General features: G+C 41.1%; 1 long non-coding RNA gene across 1 annotated transcript; it reads left to right on the forward strand.

Moving 5' to 3' along the window:
- The first annotated feature begins 14631 nt into the window (after positions 1-14631).
- On the forward strand, positions 14632-20258 carry LOC119141626. Its single transcript, XR_005101997.1, has 2 exons — positions 14632-14940; positions 17675-20258. It is a non-coding gene; the product is annotated as an uncharacterized LOC119141626 (long non-coding RNA).
- Positions 20259-23349: the final 3091 nt, after the last annotated feature.

The raw sequence follows: 23349 nt of genomic DNA on the forward strand, positions 1-23349 counted from the left end.
TAACAGATAGGAGGAACAGAGGGAACAAGAGTAGTACCAAGATCTTGCATAATCATTGACATGTTTTATATACTAAATGATGTAATTTTTTTTTGCCTGTAGGGGAATCAGTTTTGATGGGCAGGAGCTAAGAATTTTCTTTAGAAAAAAATCTATAGCAGTAAGTTTTGGAGGAGGTTTCAAGCAGGTCCCAACAGAATGAATGGCATAAGGCTGGCAGAAGATGTGTGAAATAACTGTAAACAGCTAGTGGGATGTGAGCTAGTGAGGAAAAGAGCAAAGAACAGCTTAAAATAATAAGGCGAGCCAGTGAGAACCAATATTCTTCCCTATTATTGTAGGTGGCACGTCCTTCCAAAAACACCCTTTTGGTTAGTATAACATTTATTTCTACTTCCTACTCACTGAGGGCAAGTTTTGCCTCCACTTTGCAGTTGCTAAAGTTTCCAAGACATAAAGGATGTGATTCAGAAGAGTAAAAGCAGGATGGAGAAGGGAAGTTGGGGTTCAGCTTCTCCTGTGCATGGTGGAGGTTGACTCTGTGGAATACATTGCTGCAGGCCGCACAGGGGCAGAAAGAAGCAGAAGAGGTACCCAATAAAGAAAGGAAAAACAAAAAAACCCAAAAAAACCCCCACTAGCTAGAACCTTTTTTAAAGGCCCCATGTAAGGCACAGTCAGTCTGAACTGTTCGAAGAGAGGGTTCTGTGCTGCCCCTTTTTTATTCTCCTGCTGTGACGCATCCCCTTTTGCCCAGTCCCTCTCTCCAGAGGGTTTAGTTACAGGTGTGAGTTTGATTCAAGAAGAAACAATGACCTAGATAAGAGCCCAATCCTGCTTTTCCATGCAGTTGCATCATGCAGCACCATACCAACTTGTACTGCAGCATCTAAAGCAGCTTTCAAAGGACGAGCTCAGGATTTGACTAGGATGCTATGGTAGAATATACAGGGGGGAAAGGAAGAGAGATTAATCCAAGCCACTAAATGACTTCCTGTCATCTGTGGGGATGGATGTAAAGCTGTCCCGTGGCACTTCCCAACCCCACAGGTGTTTTGCCGCAGCGGGAAGCCATTACTAACTTGGGTACAAAAGCAGTTTTTTCTGCAGCTTTCCTCGCTCTCCTCCCTCACCCCTCTCCATATGCAGCTGTATAAGGAAGAATTATAACTAGAGTTTGCGGGGATGTGCCTTCAGCATTTTCCAGAAGATGCTAATTGATTAAAATTTGAATGTTTATAAGATGGGTATTTGCAAAATGAGACATTCAGAAGGAGAAATGGAAAAATTTTACTTCATCCCATTTCATTGTAATTTTAGTGAAAAGTTCAAATTTTTAGCTTTCAGAAGACACAGAAAGACTTATGTGAAAACAAAATACTTATAAATGACTGCCTTTTTCCAAGTTTTCAGCTTGTGAAAGTTAAGGATTGCAATTTCTCCTCCTGACTTAGCTCTATTTTCAGTGAGAGCACACGCAGTTCTAATGAGTGCCATTAGGTCCGTGACAAATTTTCTGAGTATCAAACCTACTTATGGTAAAACACAGACTTCACAAAATTAAAAATAGTGTATTGAGTTCTTAGGAGATTGAAAGGCAAACATTCTGAACTGTGAATAAGTCAATGTTTTAAAACCTGTAAGAAATCTCAAATTTAGAGAGGAGCTCAATTTGCATGCAAGATTTACTGTAAATTTTGAACACAAATGTCATTGAAATATTCACAGAATTAGGTTATACAAAAGATAAATTCTGACTGAAGACTCCACTATTTGCAAGTATCACATAGCCAAATAGCTAGAGCAGTTACGAGTATGAGTTTAAAGTCTATAGATCAAGGCTTGGATTCTCTGAACACATCAAAAGTCTCATAGCAGCTCCCAAGGTTCTGCTGATTAACCCAGTAGGATATTAATTAAGGAAACATCTGCCATCCATACTCAGCATTCTCTTTCACCAATTAGGAAAGATCTGGGTAATTCAGACTTCTGAAGCACTTTTTTTTTTTTCCCTTTTTTTTTCCTAGCGAATTAAGTCTATACAGCACTGACTGAAATAAGCCAGTTTACTACTAAAACAGGCTGTAATACCTACTGGAAGTAGCAGAACTGAAGGAAAAAGAAGATTATCATTTTAAAAATAGTTCAAGCTACCTGACCCAGTTTTGTGTAGCTGCTGGATTCTCAGGCAGACATCTTCCCGTGCCATGTACTGGAAGAACAAGGGGTTAGATAGTCCCTTCCCAGAGAAAAAGCTCTGAAGCAAAGCCAAACAACAACAAAAATCAGATGAACTCCACGAAAAAGACTAGTTAAGGAGAACAGGGTTATTGTTTTTTGAAGCTGCATACAAAAGGTCAAAGTTAGAAATTTGCTAATAGTTTTCCTTGCTCTATATCTGCCTTCTCATGGTCCTGGGGTACTATATAACACCAACGGTGGCATTTGTGTGACTACAGTCAAAGGTACAGTGCTGCTTCTGTGGGGCCTACTTTCCAGACGTTTTATGTATTTCACTTAAATATACACACCAGAGCACAGCAGATTACCAGCAGACCTTTTCTATCCTTCTTGCCAGTGAATAGCCTTGCCCAGTTCCCCCCACTTCCACCTTGACTTCTCTGACCAAAGCCAGGTGAACACTGAAGCCGGCCATGCCGACCCAAAGCCAACAGAGATCTATCACTCCCCCAAGGCTATCCCTAGTTCACTGCCTTGCTCACATTGTCTTTCTTGCAGTTTGCTTGGTTCCTTCTCCCTTCTTTCACCTGCTGTGATCTTCAGCTCGTGCTCTCACCCTGTCCCAGTTGTCTCTCCTCAAGTGTCAACAACTCCAACCAGCAGTGGCAGACACCTCCTTCGTGCTTTGCCTCTTGCTGCCCATGAGAACATGGGGCTGCCTGTAAACATGAAGAATCACTTCATTTTCCTATTTCAAAACTAACCTTAAAAATTCTCCTCTGCCATGATACTTTAAAAAAATTGTCCATGGTTAAGCAGCTGGTGTGCCGAGACCACTGCCTACTGTGCCAGTCAATTTCCTCTTATTTTTAACACTCCCCATGCAGGACCAGCCATCTGTTTCTTGTTTTACCCTTTGATTGCAATCTTTTGGGGATGGTTTTATTTCTGTACATTCAGCACCAGCCAGACTGGGGTCAATGAACCCAGGCAGCCCCATTCAGTAGTGTATAAATACATATTATAGCCCTTCATACTGCAATTTCAAGCATTGGGTTTATTTTTCTTTTACCATTGGAATGGGAAGTAGTCCAATATTTTTCATTTAGTCGTGGGGGTTTTTTATTAGAATTCTATAAATGCATAGACATAATAATGATAATAATGATAATGATGATAATTAATAATAATAATATTAATAATATATTGTTCTTGTTGTTGTTACAGGTATGTGATACAGTAACACCAAGAATACAACTAATTGCTGAACACCAAATATCTGTGGTGAATCTTTCCCACACACACAAGAACACTGAATCCCAAAGCAATGTGTGATGCACTAGGCTTTGTTGCTTGTTTCTTAATTACCACTGAGAAAGAATACATGTGGAACTGTGATTAGCTTTACAACAGAAGTGAAAGTGTACAAGAAGGGGGGGGGGGGGGGGAGAGAGAAAAAAAGATAAAATCTGGGAGTCTTGCAAGGTGACTTCCAATTTTCCTAAGGTACTGTCTAAAACGCCTTAATTTCAATAGTTGCTGTGCAGTAAGACCTGCTTTGAACCAGTGAAAGGTCTACAAACCAGAAATACAGAACTCATGTAGGTGGTGCCTGCCGTGTTGGTACCATCCAACTCATCGGTAAACTGCAGGCTGCACCAAACAGACACCAAGTTTATTCCAAACTTGCAGACTTCCCGGCCACCAACGGGGTGACTGTTTTGTCCCTGCAGATGTCTTTTCAAGCATGTTTTAAAGAGCCCTTGACATCTTGCTTTGCACGGTTAGGGGCATGGCAGGGTGGCAGATCATTTTGTGAATAGGCTTTCCTAACACAACAGCAAAAAGTGGGAAAGGCACTTTCACATTTCCTTTTTGCCTCAGGAAGCTTGAATGCATTTCACCATACAACCTCCTTAACTATTCACAAACAGGTATGTCTGTGGTGAAGCTACACCAATTGCTTCTCCTGAAGATATTGCATTACTACATGCAAAATTAAGTAGCTGTACCTCCAACCCTACTCCTTTTTGCAGCAGACTTATGTGTGCTGTGCACCAGCCCTTACACTTTCCTGCCAGTTGTCCAGAGTCTAGAGTATCTTCACAGTTAAGAAAGTGTGGGAATACTTGCTTTATAAATGTCAGAGGAGCATAAACATGAGTGAGTGTTTCTCAGAACTGAAGAGTCTTGTTCAGTATCAACCATGCCCAGAAAACAAAATTTCGTGTGAAATATCTCTTCTGAAAAAGCAGGCTGAAAGGATTTGGGTTTCAGAAGTTACATGCTGAAGAGGTGGGTTTAATCATCAGAATTTTGGCTGGAGGTGAAGAATGGTGATTAATCACCTAATCCCATAATTTTCTCTATCTAGTTATGCATACAATACACACCCATTTCTAAAGATGATCCTGTAGGAAAAATGGCAGTGCAGTTTAACTGGTACATAGAAACAAGAAAAGATAATTAAATCATTAAAAAAAGGAAAAAAGAGGGGGGGAAAAGTCCACCAAGCTAATACAGAAGAGAACACAGAGATGGAAAAAAACAGAACAGTGGTTAGCCTGTCATTTTATCTTGCTGTTGTTCTTGATTTATGAAATCTAAGATAACAAAAAAAAAAAAAATCTGTCCCTTGGATATTTGCTAGTATTTCAGGTCACACTACAAAAGCTGCCTTATTTTAAGAATTTTCAGAGGGTTACTTCTCCCATACCTCTGTTTTGAATTTGACATTCATGAAAAGGAGAGACTAATAAAACTAACCAGATCCACACTTGTACAAAACCATGTAACCAATCGCGCATCTACACAACAAACCTCAAAACACAAGGGCACAGTCCTGCAGGGTTTTGCTCAAGGAAGTGTTATTTCTGTAAAGGCAACCCTAGAATACCAGTATGTATTCTTTCACAAACACAACATATACAATACTTCACATCTGGAGTACTCTGGAGCAGAAGTTTAAATGTGCCAAGTTATGTGATGCTTGCTGTTGTAGCAAATGTCTGCTAGGGATTTATAGGGGAAAATTTTGCTTTGGCAATGGTGATAAACATGCACTAATAATACTTTTCCATCTCAAGCATTCATGTTTCTATGTGTAGATAGGGACCGACAAACATCCATTGGTGATCTAAACCAAAACATGAGCCCAGAGGTGAAGCCCGCTGCGCCAATAAATGATTTTTCCTATCCTGAATCCACAGGTTGCAGAATAAAGGAATTAAAGCTATCATTCATTTTTACTTGTTCCTAGTGTTGCTGTACGAAAACAATGGCTGTTGAGCAGCTGCATCATCCTGGTGCAAACTCAATGAATTTGCCCCAAAGTAAAGACAAACCACTCCAGTTATTAAAAGGAAAGATAAGCAGTGACTAGGAGAGGAGCTGATTATTCTGCCATACTATACTATCCTCTCAAGTGTCTTGATTTTGTTTGATTTTTTCCCCATCAAGTGCCAGAAAGAGCTGGCTGTCAACAACTCACAGGTTCCTTTTACAAAGCTGTAGATTTTCCAAGACTGTACACCAAACCAGAATTTGTGATGATTTACACCCACTCATGCTGTACATGCAGATGGAAATCTGAACAATGAAACAAAGCCCGTATATCTTTCCTTTTGTGACCTGCAGTGAGGGGCTTTGTATGGAGCACCCGAAAGGAGGTGTTTTATATGGAGTACTCTCTAAAGGTTACAAAGATACTACAGCTCACCTCCTCACCCTAAAAAAAAACCCAAAAAACAACAAAAAAAAAAACCAACCCCTAAAAAACACCACACACACACACATCCAAAAAAAAAAAAAAAAAAAGCAGCAAAATGAAACAAAGAAAAAAGACCTGTTTTCTGGCAGTAATAGCCACAAGAAAGTTTCTATCCATTTTCTGAAGACCAAGGTGCTTTCCCACGTGCTTCACTGGCACCAAGTTTTATTTCTAAGCCATTTGTGTGAGGTTTGGGCAATGGAGAAACCACACCCTATTCTTTTCTTGCCCAAATTATCTGTCAGCATAGCCCTTAGTACCTGCAGCTGGCTTACCTCTGGTCAACAGTGATTAGGAATAAGCAAGGAAGAAGTCTAACTTTGCTTACATGCACCAGACTGGAACGCCTGGAGAGGGGAGAAGCAGAGCTGAATGTTTCCCTTCAGAATGTTCTCGGCTCTGGTTTTCATCAATTTTCAGTCAATTTATAATGTATTGATACTCAGAATGACCCACGTTGTTAGGCTTTTCCTTCATGTGATGAATGAATGCTGCTAAAGAATAAAGTTAAACCGTAAGTTCACACAGATAAGCCTTCAAAACTGGCAATAAATCTAAATGGATGAGAGCTTCTTAGCCAGCCGAATGCAGTCATTCAGCACATAACTAACATAAAAGACTCAGACTTGCCCTAGGCACTTACCTGGGGCATTTCTGGGTTTCTTGGAAAGAGCTAACAGCTTATTGTGTTTATTTCAGTCTTCCCAGGTATCTTATACCACTCCGTTACTAGTACTCAGCAGTATCACTACTTTTTCCATTTAGAGTGGCATCCTAACCATCTCATCTTCCCATCTTCTCATCTCATCTCATCTCATCTCATCTCATCACAGATAACACTTCTGTCTATATTATTTCAATACCCAGAAGGATCTACCTCATATATATACCTTATGATATATAAAATATATGAACTAGAACTCATTTATTGTTTGTGGATATAAATAATTTGCAATAGTATTAACAACCCTTTTATATTACTAAGAAATAGTAAAACATAAAAAGCAGGCTAAATATTTGGATCTCTGTCAATGATTTGACTCAAATTTTCCTTTGGCTTGGGAAGGGTGGGGAGGGCCATATCTTAGTGAAAGGTCATAATGCAGTCTTATATTACCCAAATTATTATGATGAGTAAATTCTATTGAAGACTACCATTACAACTGGAGTGAGCAAAATATGTAATTCTGACTTTAAAGTGACGGGCAGCTCTGTGTGATTTGGGCTGTAAAGCTCCCACTGTCAGACTTTGTGGTATTCATCAAAAAAGGTAAAAAAATTTGTATTTCCCTTCTATCTTCAAAATATGAAATCTTTTAAACTATAAAGTCAGGCAAACCACAGTCATTAAGGCATGTATGATGTTAATCTAGTATTACATCTAGTAGACTACATCATATACATCCAGTATACACCCAGTATAAGGCTTGTCAGTTAGCAAAGGCTGTGCGTAGTCTGTTCCGGACAGCTGTCATTTGACTGACAGATCTCAGGGTCAGCACTGCCTGTGCTGACATGGAGAACACAAAGCTAAGTCAGAAAGAGCCCAGACCCTGAAAACCTCAATATTCATGTGTTCAGACTTCTGACCATTATTATACCAGATAGCCTATAAGCTGATGTTCCTCACCTGCGCTGAGTGGAGAGTTGAAACCTAATGTTTAGGGGGAAATGACCGTGTCAAAGTACTCACAGTCTGCACATCTGAAATGTATTTCATGCTTTTGTAAGCTAGCTGGGTCATAAACGTATTTTGCTGGGCAGCAAAAAGGAATGGTAAATCCACAGTGTAGCTGGAACGGTTAGGAAGCGCACCAACACATTTGACAGTCCCAAAAGTCTCACTTTCTTCAAAAAACGATGGCCCAACCCTATAGACCATACACAAGTAAAATTTCTCAGATCTTTCTGGATAAAATTCCTCCCTCTCCATCTCCTTTCCTTCACTTGCAGTTCCACACGCCCACACAATACTGGAGAAATTTGTCCGTGTGAGGAGCTGTGCCAGGAGGAATCAGTCTCTGCAGCTATGCTGCTGCAACAGGCACCCGCGCCCCACTGCACCTCCCGTGCTGGAGAGGGGCGAGTATCTCAGGGAAACCACCTTCCCTTTCCAAGAGCCGGACTACAGTTCATTTTTTTAATTATTATTAATTTTGCAGCTCTTCCTCGCCCTGCCCCCCCTGCTTTCCAGTCCATCATGAACGCTGTAAAGGGCATTTAAGGGGCATTATTGCTTATTTATATGCTCAAAGTGCTTTTGACTCAGAGTTCTTCCTATAACAATCAGGATAGGGTGGTGGTTGGGTGTTTGGTTTTTTTCCATAGTTATTTCTTTCTGTCTGACAGACTGCTGTTAATCACATGCGTGACAGTATTCTGACCTATAATAAGTTTACGCAGTTTGGAAAACTGTTATGTACCCCTCTCTTATCCCTGTGCCTGTCACTGCAAGTTATTTTCACAGGTTGGTTTTCTGGAAGGTGGTTCAGTGGGTTGTTTGGTGTTGTTTTCTTTTGTGGGTTTTTTTTTCCTATCTAAACACATCTTTACAAAGCTGAGATTATAAAACAGAAAGGTGTTTTCACCATGTTTTCATTATTTGCTGACACAATCTACTTGCATTGAAAAGAATTCAAAGAACCAAAAGAAATTGGTAGAAGTCTACATAGCAATAACACACATGTAACAGGTAATTTTTCCCTGATTCCTGAGCAGCAAGGAAACTTAACCTGCATTGTGAATTCAGGCCTTCAGCATCTAATTTGACCAAAAGTCAATAGGACTTCGGTTTATGGATTTCTTAAAACTTTCAATACTCCTACACACCTCAACCTTAGCCCAAACTGAGCAAGTTCAGAAGGTTGCCATAGGCTTTCCTCTTGTTGAATGCAAATAATGAACTTAAATACATGGTGGAGAAGAAATGCACAGGCTGTTCCACCTCTCCTAACCACATGCAGCATGTAGGGATGATTGTTAAGTTTCACACTTGTGTTTTGTTGCCTTTTTTCATATGCAGGTTGTAATACTTGATGAGAAGATGAAGTGACCTAATTCCATTTCATGAGAGCCTTGTTTATCAGAAGCCAAAGTTTTGAGTACTATCTAGACATCTAGAAGATGCAGTTAGGGCAGCTCATTATCAGCAGTATCGAAACACACAGAAGTGCCTCCTCCACCCCTGTACTGCTCTCAGAGCAGGAGATGGGAACGGCAGACATCAGCCGGCACTGAGCAGAAATCAACAGCCTGCTTTAAAACAGGTCAGGAAGACAGGGTTATTGATCAAATGAATCAGGAAAGCTAATGGAGAAATCCTTCCACTACTCTTATCCTTCCACCTTTCCTTGCAGTGTTGACCAGGAGCAATATGGGGCTAAAATCTGCACAAGAGAGCAGCAAGTTCCACTTCGTGAAGATTTTGTACAGGTCATTTGCACCCAGCCACAAACCTATGCCTTGTGCAGCTCCCAGTAGACATTTCTATTCAGTGAGTTCATTAAATTGAAAATTAAAAAAGAAAAAACATTTGCCTCAGCTTCCTTTTTTATCTAACAAGGTGCAAAGGTACTATTGATCAAATTTGCCTCTTTTTCTAAATATGTTAGGTTTCAGTAGAGGATTCTTGTGAATTAAAAGTTGGCAATTGTTCTGATCTTGGCTTCTGAAAACATGTAATGAAATACACATTGCACAACATGAAAAGCAACTACACTGGAGGCAAAGCAGGGGAGGGCAACACGTTCACCACCATGCATGAATATGCTGAACCAGATAAATATGGAATTTTCTTGAAACAGCTCGTAGTTTCCTTAGGCTGGCAACAACGAAAATTTTCATCTCACTTAACAAAAGTGCTGAGGGAAGCCAGAGAAACTCGTATATTGAGGCTGGAAGTAGTAAGAGCTCTCTCACAGCCTTAATGACCTGCTCTCGCAAAACCAGTCCCTCTTTTAGGGATATGACTTCCAGTACAAATTGGGACCAAAGCAGCACACAGGTAAATGCGGTGGTTTGAAAACAGCTTTTCTGCTAGGAAGGGCCTGTTTCATTGCAGTTTATGGTGTATAGTAGAGCAATACTCAATAGTAATAGCACTACTACAGTTTGTGACTGCATTAATAGTAAGTATTTGAGGTTGGAGATCATTTTCCCACAAGCCCTTGGCAGAGATCTTTCATTCATCAGTCATCATTTTACTGAGGAGGACTGATTCCTTTCCCCTGCCACTGTCACAGAGTGTGATGGTCATTAGGTATATTTGGCTCCCAAGCTTCTAAATTCCTACAAAGAAAAAAACTAGTTTAAATTGCTTTTCTAGTGCTCTGTTATCAAACACCACTGTGTTTTTGCAAACAGTAATGCCAATCTGAAAGGCCCCATGTTTTAAGCCAGAAAGCTCCAGTCTACACTTCTTCCTTTTAAAAATGACTTACAAAAACAATCTGCAGGTTAGGTTTTACCCGTTGAAAAGCCATACATCAATGAAAATCCTGGCCATTCCCAATCTTTAAAACTACTTAAAATGACAGTAGCAGGGGTATTATCCCATGTACTGTGCCAAATGTAAGTAGTTGTATTCCACCCACCTAAGTTCTTTCTTTAGTTTAATTGAACGGTTAAATTGAAGTGTTTTCATTTCCTGCACTAAAATGGTGTGCAACATCCCAGCTGAGTCTTATCCACCTTCTTTCAATCAGCAATATGTTTCCGTGGAAATGTAAACCATTCCGTTATGTATATAAACTCACTTGCAATCTCACATGCTATAAGACACTGATAACATGCATTATTTAGTCCCAATTTAAATACAGCAGGCAAGATCACCTGCTGGGCTGTACAGCTAACTGATGCTCCGTCAGACTCCAGCAAATGATAACTCAAAATAACAGTTATATGGAAATTTGTAAAGGAACCTTCAAGCCGTGTACCATCGCTTCACTCGTTTAACAGCCAAATGAATCAAGCAGATACAGAAACTATTGAAGAGGTTTGAGTGGAGAAGTGGGAGAGCCAGAATTGCTCTTGCCAGGCTTTGCCTGCCAAAAACATTAGGAAGCTTTCTCTATATCTAATATTAGACAGCAGAACTGGACCTCTAGTTACTGTCTCCAGAAATGCACCCAGCAGAAATGAATACATCTCCATGAGATGACATGAGAGCACATATGTCGTGCCAGGCTATCACTAAGCTTTGGGCAGGCTATCAGAGACGGTGCCAGAGGCTGGATGCTGCCGAGAGCTATGTGCTTTGCCCATAGAAGAAGGAATGTTGCTCCGACAGACCATACCCTACAACGATGCTGTGATTTTGAAAAGGCTCCTTCAGTGTCGTGGGGGACTTTGGACAGGGGGGGGAGGGAAGGCTATGACAGTGGCACATTAGCTAAGTCTCTCCAGTGTATACCAGAAAAAATAGTTTCTAATTAAAAATTATGCCAACTACAGAGAGAATGATCTGAAAATAACTCTTACTTCTTTTACTAACTCCACCCCCCCCCCACCCCCCACCCCCCATTTCTTCAAGTTTCTTGGCTTTAAGACTTTCCACACTCCTCTCTCTGCTTCCCCCTCTCCCACCTCTCACCTCCTCCCCCTCCAATCTGGCTTCCCCGCCTCCCTTGGCAGCCTCTTTAGCTTTAATTCAATAGTTAAAAGGCTGAATCAAAAGTTGTATAATCCATTTGAACCAACTTTTATTCCCTATCAGAAAAGGAGCAGAGGCTAAGGACAGCCTAGCTGTGATTTCAATTCCACGGGACCGAGCGCAGCGAGTGAGCGGTATTTCCTCGTACCATGCATGCTTTATTTGCCTGGTGAGAAGTGGTACCCGCACAGCCAGGTGCGGCAGTCGCAACGGGGCATCTCGGTGACAGGCACGAAACAGCATGGGGCTGTTCCTCCAGCCCCTCTCATCTGAGACATCTCATCACGGCTGCCATGCAAAAAGTAAAACCTAGAAGCTGCTTTAGCTTCAGGGGAAGGCAAATTTCAAGAAGATAAAGGCAGAACAAGGCAAGGAAAAGGAGGGGGAAGACAGGAAGGAATAATAAAAGTATGAAAAAGAGGAGAAAGGCTGACCAATTTTACCTTTTTTGTCCAAAGCAGGTCAGCGTCAGCTGAAATAGGGGCAGAGCATGCAGGTAGACACTATGAGAGCCTGCCTTGTAGGGGAGACCAGGAGATGCCTTGATTAACCTAATAAAAAGGATGACACCTGGTATGACTGCTGTGCCTAATTACAAAAAACAAGCATGAGAGAAGAAACTCAATGCTAGTAGACAGTATTAACACAAAACCAAGTCTAAGTTCACCATAAGTGGTTTTAGTCTGCAAATAAGGAATGATGGCATTAATGCTACGAACAGAATTGCAGGAAGAAGAGTTAGCGGCTTTCAAGGCGCAGGTCGGTAGGAGTCAAAGCAGGCATTCCATGTCTTCAGCATGGGGCACCTGGCAGAGTGGCTATGCAGAAAAGCAGTGAAGGAAAAGAAACGGCTTCAGAGGCAGGAACTGAATGGGTCTCAGCGCTGGCAGGGTCACAAGTGTTGTCAGCACACTGTCTTCTCCTGTCCAGCTTCAACACCCTGAAGTAATACACCACGATATGCTGAGACCAGTAACAGAGTCTCTACAGCTCTGGTAACATCAATGTCCTAGCCAGATGCAGCCTTGTCATGGGAGGGTCACAACCTGGTCTTGATCAGGAGTTAAGTAATTGGGTGTAACAAGGCTCAGATCCCATGCAAACAGGGATCAACAAGTGATGGGTGAGCAGTGCCCAAAGCTGCTGGAAGTGCATAGGGTGTTGCTGTGGGTTGATTTCAATAGTGTCCTGTCTGCAAACCAATATTAAGAATTTTGGTTAGAAAAATGGAGTAACAAATTTTATTTATTTGGAAGACTTGTGCTGTCTTTGGTTTTTAAAAAAATTAAAAAACAAAAAAGAAAGAAAATCATGCTTCCTTCTACAACTATTAAGAGGAAGAAAAACATTACACAAAGATTTTTCAGCACATCATGGAGAGCAGAGACAGGCTGATTTTTCTCAAAGGTCAGCGTTGCACCATTTCAGTTTGGTTTAACCTAATTAACCCTGCCTGTAAAACTCTTAAATTTACTCAACGATTTCCTCTCACAAAAAAAAATCATTTATTATATGTGTTTGAGCCCAGGTTATTGGTTGTCTTTAAACTATTTCTTTTAAGGTAAATGGTAAAATTAGAAATCTAGATTAGATGAATTTATTCTGGCTGTCCTTGGTTTTTTCCCCAGCTATTTGAGAGTTTAAAAATAAACCAGCCATACCGCATTGCTTGAGAAAAAAAAAAAAAATCTTAGATCTCAGATATAACTTATAATGGGATTTTTTTTCCTTTAAATTAATCCTCGTATTTTAAAACCTGCAAGAGCATATGGGAACTGCACACACATCTTCGCATGCACTGAAGCCTGACACTTGCGCAGGGGCTGAATTTTGGCAGTAAGTGAGCCCATAAGGACCTTCCACCCTCTGAGAAATGGGGCACACACCACAGCAGCAGTACGACATGCCTCCCAGATCCTCACCACACACAACCACATGTGTTTTGCAACCAAAATATTCAAATTGCATATACTTTACAAGTCAGGCTAAAGACTTCACCAAGTTGCTGTTAGTATCACTACTGTTGCACATTCAGCCATTTCTTCTCTTTTTATCTGGATTCTTTTACCAGCCTATCCTTGCTGCATGTAGGAACAAAATACAAACCAAAATTATTATTTCTTTGTGATCTAGGAGGAAAAAAACAAGCTACAGTAGCTCTGAAAACACCTGTAAGTTCAATAGTCACCATCACTCAAAGAACAATGCTACCTGGTTTTGAAGCAGCTGCTGAGGACACTGTTCCTACTTTTTCAACCACTTTCCCCCTCATTTCTTCTTAAACATGCTAAAACCAAAATTTTATTTCCATTTCTAACTGTTTAGTGGTAACAAAAACACAAAACAAAACAAAAAAAAAAAGAAAGAACGTGAGGATTTTGATTATATGCTGTTACTACAAGTTTTTTTTATTGTAAAAAAGCAGAGATGAAAGTTACATTCATTTCGTCTCCTACAGTTCCTTCTCACATGTTGTCAGCTCCCCTCGTGCATGCATGTCCACCCTGCGCACAGTGAGTGCATACAGGACATTGGAATCGCTGTGGGATAAGTGCAGTATTAGCTCAGTGTGGTAGCTTTGATATGTGACGCTCTGCAGGGCTGCCAGCAGAGTGACAGTCTCCTTACCCTAATGCAAAGACCATTCTTCATCTATTCAGTTCACTTCTAATAGTCTTATATTGTCATTAGTGGCACGAAGCAGATTGTGCATCGCGACAGAAAGCCTTGCATCCCTGAGGATTAGCTTTTGCTTTTTGAGTGCCAGTTCTGAAGCATTCGACAGGTTTTATCAGGTGAAAATAAGGGTCAGATGCAATCAAATGAAATGAAGGGAAAACAAACAGGCCAAAATGAAATAAGGAGATAAGCTAGAATTCTCATTTCTACTACATTTTATCCAAAGGGAAGAACTTGATTTTTGTAGTGAGGCATTTTTGTATCAGCAAAGTGAGGACTGTATGCACTGCACTTTGAATTCAAATATACAGATCGCAGCAGTTAAACATTAACTGCTTTCTTCTGAAAAATTCATTGCAATGTACTCCTCCATGAAATAGATTTGGTCCATTTAAACCCATAAATTGTGCTAAATCTGGTCATCGGGAGACCATGAGAAATAACTCAGGAGGCAAGGGCACTTCTGAGTGCCTGTGACCCAGTTTTGGTACCAGTGCCCACGGTAAATAGAACTATCCTTTGAGTGGGTTTAGAGATTAGCAGGGAAGGTGCCGCATACCTTGTCAAATGCCTCCTTGCAGAGGTTATGGGACCACTGTGCTAGGTGCTACAGAAAAAAACCATCTGGAAGGTTCACAGCACAGAGGGACCCGACACGACGGTAAGTGACTTTTCTCTAGTGATGCAGCGACTCGGTGGTAGAGCCAAGAGCAAAGCAAAGATCTCCAATCCCAGTCTAGAAGCTCCCTCCTCCCTACCCCGTCCTCCACCGTGATATTACTTACTTTTAAGGATTAATTTTTAGGGCTGCATTACCTGTAAGTGTGGGAACATTTTGTGTGGAGGAGTGCTGGTAAAAGGCTATTTAAAAGAACAAAAATACCATATGCTTCCTGTATTAGTTTGGAAGCCTCATTAAGGTCAACAGAAAAGACTAAGATACACTTGTGATTTGGCATGTACTTTCACTTGATCGGAGGGATGGTATTTTTGTAAACAAAGTTGCTAATTTCACCCAGTACAGAATAAACTTGTGTGTAAATATCCTGAGCTGTAATAGTGCTGTACCTTGGGAGGAAACACCCTGAGTTGATGTCTCTCCCTGGTTTTGCTGATCCTAAATACTAATGGAACTTTGTTTCTGAACACAGCAGAGAATAAAAAAAAAAAACATATTATCGAGCATCGTGTAAGCAGTTTGCTACTAAACCAGCAGCCACCTGTATGAGTTGATAATTTAAACTGAGACAGAGACTGCGCCTCTATGTGAGAAAGGGTCTGCAAAGGACTTGTGTCTGTTAACAGCAGGTTATATATTAAATAAGTCTAACACACTCAAATACTGTCATTTAATTCTTACTACTAGCTATAAGAAAAAAAAAAAAAGTGGGAAACAAAGGCTGAGATTCTGCCCTGAAATATTACAGTGACAAAAATCTTAGTCCCAACAGCAATGAACAGGAAAAAAAAAACAGACCAAAAAAAGTAGTAATGTATTAATTATATCCACGTAAATCCTAAAAGCATAATTCTACTCCAATATTGGTTCTGTAAACGGAATAGTATTGATCTCAGTGAACACATGCTAAATTTGTTCAGCCTGGAAAAAGAAAAAATATTTACTTTCAAACTGCTAATCAAAAACCTAATACTCCATTCTGAAAGCTCTGATCTGACATTTGTTTTCATTTCAACCAAGCATTTTTTTATTTCCATTGACCAATCGGGGGGAAAAATGTCAGAAAAATCAAAATTTCTAATCTCACAGGGTCCATTTCCTTGCATAACCTTATCCTAAAACTAACAGCTTTCATTATTTGAAGAACGGCATTTGCAGAAATTTAATTTAATTCTACAGGTCACAGAACCTGGTTTGATACTGAAGAAAGAGGTGAGGCAGGACACGCTTGATCAGACTGAAAGTGTTTTATTGTCTTTAACACTCTTCACTGAAAACATCTTAATATTTTAATCTTTAATAGGCAATTGAGACCCACTGATCTAAATTTTCTTCTTTAAAATGCAGACTTCCAAGGTAGGAATCACAATAGCAAAGGGCAAGGGCTGACAGGGGATGAAAATAAATTTCATATAAGGGAAAGGAAGCAGACTGGCAAAATCATAAATACAACTGTTCAGCATTTCCAATTTTCAAGTTTATGTATCTAGTTACAGTTAATTTTTTATGAACACCTTTCCTTTAAAAGAAAGAATATAAATGCAGATTTTTAGATCTAAAACAGACTTTTCTTTCAGTTTAAAGGATGCTGAGTGACAAAAATCTTTGACTTAAAAAAAAAGTAACAAAGGTGAAACTTCCCCAAGGAACATCTAGATTATGAATATTTTTTAGAAGATATATAGAAAACTTTTCCATATTTTCCCACCTAATTACTTCCACTGATGTTAATCTAGGATAATTCCATTTACTGCCAGAATTTGTACCCACAGGTCAAAACCGTCCTCCTTCAGTAGCAGCAGAACGATTTATTCCACTGTAAGATACTTAGGTGAAATTCACTTACACTGCCAAAGGAGGTCTGAATGCCGACGGGCCCCCAGAGAAGTCCTTCAGCAGGCCAATCCCACTGATGGCACACTTAGGTCTATCGGGTCCTTCTAAAAGTCCTCTGAGGTGCAATTCAGAGTGCATTGGGACAGGTGCTGTGGTGGCACCTTCAATCAGCCAGTCACGAAAATATAGCTGTTTTTATATAAGCATATATTTAAATTCATAAGGCTGAATTTAAAACATCAGGATGCGCAGTGTGGAGTCAGTGAACTGCCAGCTATGTCGTTTCACTATTGGAAAGTTAATAGCAGTAGGAGCTGTGGTGGTTCAATCCCTCTCCACCAGTACAAGCCAAATTTTCCCCCACCACACACGGTACTTGCGCCAGATCTCCCACCTAAAGGTCTTTGATGACGGACACTGCCTAGAAACACCATGAAATCTTTTCCAGTAATTCTCTTTTCTGCCAGCCTAACCCTAGCAAGCAGTTTTTCTTGCTGTAGTTTAAATGTTGGGTTTGGTTTTTTGGTTTTTTCACCTACTCGTTGGCCACAGGGAAAACTTGTCACCTTTCTCACGGCAAAACTAGAGCTTTATTAAACCCTTTGCCACCAAGATCTCTTTCAAACCTGCTTAAGTCAAATTCATTCAGTCTTTCCTAGCAGATCATATTTTCTGGATGTCCAATCACTCTCTTTGCAAAAAGCCATAGAAAAAGCCAATAATCCAGACTTCCTTGGAAGAAGACGAAATAATTGGACTTCCCTTCAATTATGATGTCATCAGCCAGAAGAGGACGGTTTCCTCATCCCTTATAGACAAACTTTGTTTCAGTATAGATACAACTTCTCTTTTTTTTTTCTTTTCTTTTTTTTCAGAACAGGATAATGCGGATAATTCATTCCAGCTGTGACTGGCCCCACAACCCTGCATCTCACTCTCTCCAGACAGAAGGCATGTATAGATTAGGCATGTCTTGCCTAACATAGGTATTTGCATTTATTCTACTTGAATTGCATCAACAAGAGTCTTGGCATTACAAATCTGCCAAGACTCTTTTTGCTTCTGGACCCCAGCATCCAGGACTCCTCCAACATCCCATGCCATGCACAAAGCTGATCAACACAACATGTGGTCATCCAGGATTTGAGTTTTCGTTAATACCAGATGAAGAGTGATTCTTACAGAAACTCATTTTGACAGAAATCCATTGGTAACCACTTTGAATGTCATTTTGCAAATAGATTTTTATTTTCTGCCTGGTGCTTTAGTTTAGATCAATTGTAAGGAACTGTCAAAAGCCTCACTATGTTCACGATGTACATCTGCAACAATTAATGTGTCTTTTAGTGCCTCTCCTCTAGCCAGAGAGTTGGCTACCTTACTATGGTTGGACTTGATTTTAAAGATCTTTTCCAATCTAAATGATTCTATGAATCTATAATTCTATGGAACAGGCAACCAGTGTGGAAAACAAAAAGAAAAAGAAAAAGAAAACCACACCCAAACTATTTGCTAAATTAGCAACCTGAAATTGACAACCTTTTCTTTTCTTGTAAACCTGAAGAGAAAGGAGGTTTAGGCAGAAAAAAAAATTAATTTCCAATAGGTGCACACTCTTTTTGTACCTAGAATGACCAGGGTCTCTGCAAATTTGAGGATCCAGAAAGGTGCTGATAACGCCACCACAAGAAGGGACATGCAAAAGAAGCACTCAAAATGCACACGAAATTGCACAGAACAGAGGAAAAAGAGCAGGGGGGGTTTCTAATTGAGCATGTTCCAACAAATGTAGGACAAGCTCATGGTAATGGGAGGTTGGCAGGAGGGAAAAGAGAGGTGAGCAAACAATTTAAATGCCATACATCAAAGAAAGGCAAAACACACTACCACAGCATGAACAGGCAATGCCTCACAGGAATGCTTATTTCTCTATATGTACCTAAAACAATGAATAAATACATGGAGAACAATAATCATTTCAGCACTAAAAACAAGAAGAAAAAAGAACAAAAGCACAACACAACTTGCAGCAGTCTAGTGCCCTGATCAGTCAGTACAGTAGCAAAAGACAAAAACAAACAAGATTAATCAGCAAAAACCTCCTAAAAGTATAAACAAAGAAAAATTATTTTTAAAACACAATTAACACCTATTTGGGCATTGCTTTCAAATTTCTTTTTTGATGAAAGATAAGCGAACATGAGGCAAGACCTAATTACCTTTTCTTTGTAGGCAAATCCCAAAGCCATTACCAAGCCTTGTTGGATTTAGTCTGCATCAGTTTATAAAAGAGTAGCTCAGAATACCGTGTGTTCCCCATCTCTACACCTGCTCAGCAGCGTGGGAAATCACCAGGCACCTTAGTCCTTAAATACATTGGAGGATGTCCTACGTACACATGTGTAGGCAATATTCAGAGGCACTCTGCATGAAGAGCAGGCTCGGTCTTGACTGTAATTTGACTGCAACAGCCACATCCAGTGGACAGCAAGGCTACTGTGGACTTTCTTTCCAGGATTCCACAGTTTACCCCCCTCCACCCTTTGCTCTGTGTAATCCTTCCTGTGTTAATGTTGGTGGATTTTAATGTTCCTTGGGCCATTGACCTGTAATTTTTGCAAGAAAGTCTTTGCAATTCCCTGGAGCTACATAAATAATTGACAGTAATTAATTATTATTATACCTGCCCAAAAAGTGAAGACAGTGATCTATCACCAGAAGTGGAAAATTACTAAAAGCTATACTTTAGCCAAGCTCTCCAAAAAGATGTGTTCTGTATTTTCCTCTGTTATATGTATTAAACGGTACCTTCTGCATCAAAAATTTTCACCAATTTTCAGAAGCACAAGCAGCAATTAGTATGCCACTGTCAGTAGGCTGCTGTTCAGGACCTCTGCTGTTAATACCAAGCACCATTCAGAGCCTGGAATGATGCTTCTTATTTAACCTGTGAGGAGCATCAAGTCTAAAGACACCACACAATCTCACGGCCATTCTCACAACTCCCCGCTAGGCATGGGCATTTTTAAAATAGATGACCACGCACAATCTCTTTGCAACAAGAACTTTTTTTCTGTTTGTGTAGTCCAATGCAAGGAGAAGCTATCATAAAACTAGAGCCCCGAACACCTCTAGTAATACAAACAGCTGTGCTTTACCAATAGGAGAGAGAGACACGAGCACCCTGAGCCTGCATTGTCATTCTCCACGTTTGCTTGCCAGCACCATTGCAGTCATCCAGGTCTCAGCCAAGTGGGACTCACAGGAACATCTCAGACAGTGTTTTGTGCTTTGCAGTGCAGCACAGTTCTGGAGCGTTACACACCGTGGGTTTAATCTGCCATTTTTCTGCTGCAAGAACATGATGCAAGCCGTATTGTGTTGGAATGAGAGCTGAGTTGCTGTTAGATAAGCCCAACACTGTGTGCTGCAAGAATAAAGCAGAATTTATAGGTAGTCCAAAACTTCAACTTCTAGAGCCTCTTCCTTTTCTAGTCAACTGGCAAGCCAGCTCTTGCAAGTATGGGTATGGATGGCATGCCTTGCACAGGGCAACTGAAGTTTGTGGTAGACCAAGTCCAAGGTTCCTCAGTGTTTTAGACAAAAAAACAAGTGTATTCTCACCACTAATACAACACAAGAAAAATACTCGTATCTCCTGGAATATTTTCCATATGTTAATTTTGTGAAGTCCTTGCAATCCTTCGGCACTAAAGACTAACAAAAGATAGATACAATGTTATTTTAATTGCTATGAATGCAGCAAAAAGCCTTTGATTTCTTTAAGGGTTGGGGGGGGGGGGGGGTTGGTGGTTTTTTTTTTTTTTTTTGTTTGGCTTTTTTTTTTTTTTTTTGTTAAGCAAAATTTCTGCGTTGGTGTAAGGCAGATTTTCCAGGCTTCAACAAACCAGATGGCCATCCAAAAATGCGATATGAAATTTTTATAGGAAGCTAAGAGCTGAACCCATCTAAGGGAGAGATTTTTCAGAGATTCCAAACTTTTAAAAATAAATATTACTGCAAGATCTTAGGTATCTACATTTGAACTGTAATGAGTAAATAAATAGCCACAGTGATAATTACCTAAATTCTATATTTAGAAGGAACAGAACACGTGCAATAAACAATAGCACATTGTGATATTAATGAAGCGCTTGCTTCCTCTAAATGTAGAAATTCAGCAATTATCACCAGAATTGGCATGTATAAAGGTGCCGGTGACAATTTTAAAAAGGCATATTGCTTATCTGATAGACCAGAATGCATGCTTTGGACCTGATGCATTCTGTTATGAAGCATTCAGTGACACAGTCCCACACTGAGCCAAGCTTATGCTCGGCACAGCAACGGCTCTGGTGGGGAGAAGAGGTGATTGCAAGCCTTCCTTCTGCTTGCCCCAACTTTGCGTTGGCCAGAGGCCAACTCAGCCATCAGCACAAATTAGAGCTGCTATAAAGATGTTCTACTTTACACCAGCAGGTTTGGACCCCTGAGGAGTGCACTACTCAGACATCAGAGCGTGTATTGAACTTCAGACCTTTCCCATCAAACCTCTGTCAAGCTCCTTCCCCGCTAAAAGGTGTCTCCTTTATGCTCTCAGGCATTTCGCTCCATGCATTTAGAGCCTGTCAGGAAAACTAACAGAGCTGGCCACACAGAGCCGAAACATCTCTGAGTCGCAGCGGTTGCCCTCTTTGGCTTTAAGGTCTTTTTTGGTAACACTGCTCTGTGGCCAAAGGTTTGGCCTGGGGACCTTGCTCAAGACGTACCTGCCGGCAGCTTGTTTTTTCAGACCGGCATCCCTGTCCCAGTGCACACACGGAGCTGCGCTGCTGCCAGCACACCATGCTGCGCCTCTCCAGCCTGCCTCTGCCTCCTCAACTTCTTCCAACTTTCTTTCCTAAGTGAGAAATACCCCGTTTCCAGCTTTTCATTAGGCTTCTCCATGCAGCCTAGTTTCCTGTGACTTTATTCTAATCCCCTCGCAGAAAGAAAACACGGTTAGCAGAATGTGGGAAGGCGATAATTTACCACCTGGCTGACTGCGGGGTCCGAGTTTTAGCTTTCCACCCCGTCGCTGGCCAAGCAAAGCTAGTCACAGGGCAGAGGGCTCAGGCAGTGGATGGAGTCTTCTCTAATTCTTTGAGCAATGAATGCTTCACACTCATCCATCTCCCTTCCAGCATACTGGCAGGAGGCACTGCTGACCTGCTAGGGCAAATTTCCTTAAAGGGGACTCACTGGCCAAGGAATTTGAGGCAGAGCGCATGAGAGTCTGGCCACACCTTGCAGCAGTCAGAAAGCTCTCCTTCTGTCTGGGAGCTTGGCACAGAGTATACGAAAAAAATTAATTACTGAAGGGGTATAGTAGCCGCATTTACAAATTACACAATTCAGCTGTTTGGTTCATTCATCGAGCCTTCAGAATATGTTTATTCTGCAATATAGATGTAATTGCTTATGGTGGCTTTGCTCCTGCAAATGCCTCCTGAAAGGTGAACACCTGTCCCAGCAGCAGTGCTAAAGCTCCGTGCATCCCCTGCACCCACCCAGCTGGGTGCAATGACTGCATATCAACCTGATGGAGAGATGTCAGAGGCTGATCATGCCCCTTCACGCTCCTAACGTTGACTCCACCTTTGCCTCAGGAAACGTCTCCACAAGTTGGCTCACCAGGCTGCAGGAACGTGTTCACACGCAGAGGCTCCCAGTCCACAGGAGGTCACAACCATCATGCACTGCCGGGGCGGGATGGAAAACTGCTGCATGCGTTGGAGCATCATGGCCGTGAACATACACAAGATCAGGGGAAAAAGATAACATACAGTGAAGAATTCATACACCCGCCATGCAAAAAAAAAAAAAAAGAGGTGACTCAAATGACCGCAACTCATGCCTTTCCCGTCTGAGAGGTAATGTTGCCAGAGGACACGGGCTGCAGAAGGCTCTCCGTAGGTAGCTGCAGAGGCATCCTAACCAGCTTTCTAGGAATAACTGCGCTGTTTCTACAGAAACTTTCAGACACGATAGCATACGTGACTATATCCACATCACTGAGACTTTAGATACCAAATCTAAATATTAATTGGCACAAACTGCTCACAACAACTGATCCCATAGAATAACCTCTCAGAAGCTTACAGTCTCAGTAACCTGACTCACTCAGCAGCTGTGCTGCCTCTGACTTCCCTACCATCACCATACACTGTCCCTCTCTGCAACGGGCCAAAGACACGAGGGTGAAATCATTGCCATGAGGACAGAAGAGATACCACTTCTCAGGCTCCTAACTTTTGGGTAGCTGCCTGACTTGGCAAAAGTAGTTGAAGTATGCTAGCACAGGTCTGGGAGCGCTGGCCGTGGCAGCCAGAAAGGAACCACTCCTCTCACGCTGGGACAGATCCCTCCATCTGCCTCTAAACGAAACCTGGGGTCTCTTCTCCTACCAGTCTTGTGAACTCCTAAAAATCATGTACTGTAGCATCCCAGTCCAATAAACTAATAAACACGGGAATTACTGGGTCTCAGAAAACATATCCTTCCCCCGTGCCTTCC

Source organism: Falco rusticolus, chromosome Z, assembly GCF_015220075.1.
Source record: "Falco rusticolus isolate bFalRus1 chromosome Z, bFalRus1.pri, whole genome shotgun sequence".
In the NCBI taxonomy this organism is placed as follows: Eukaryota; Metazoa; Chordata; class Aves; order Falconiformes; family Falconidae; genus Falco; species Falco rusticolus.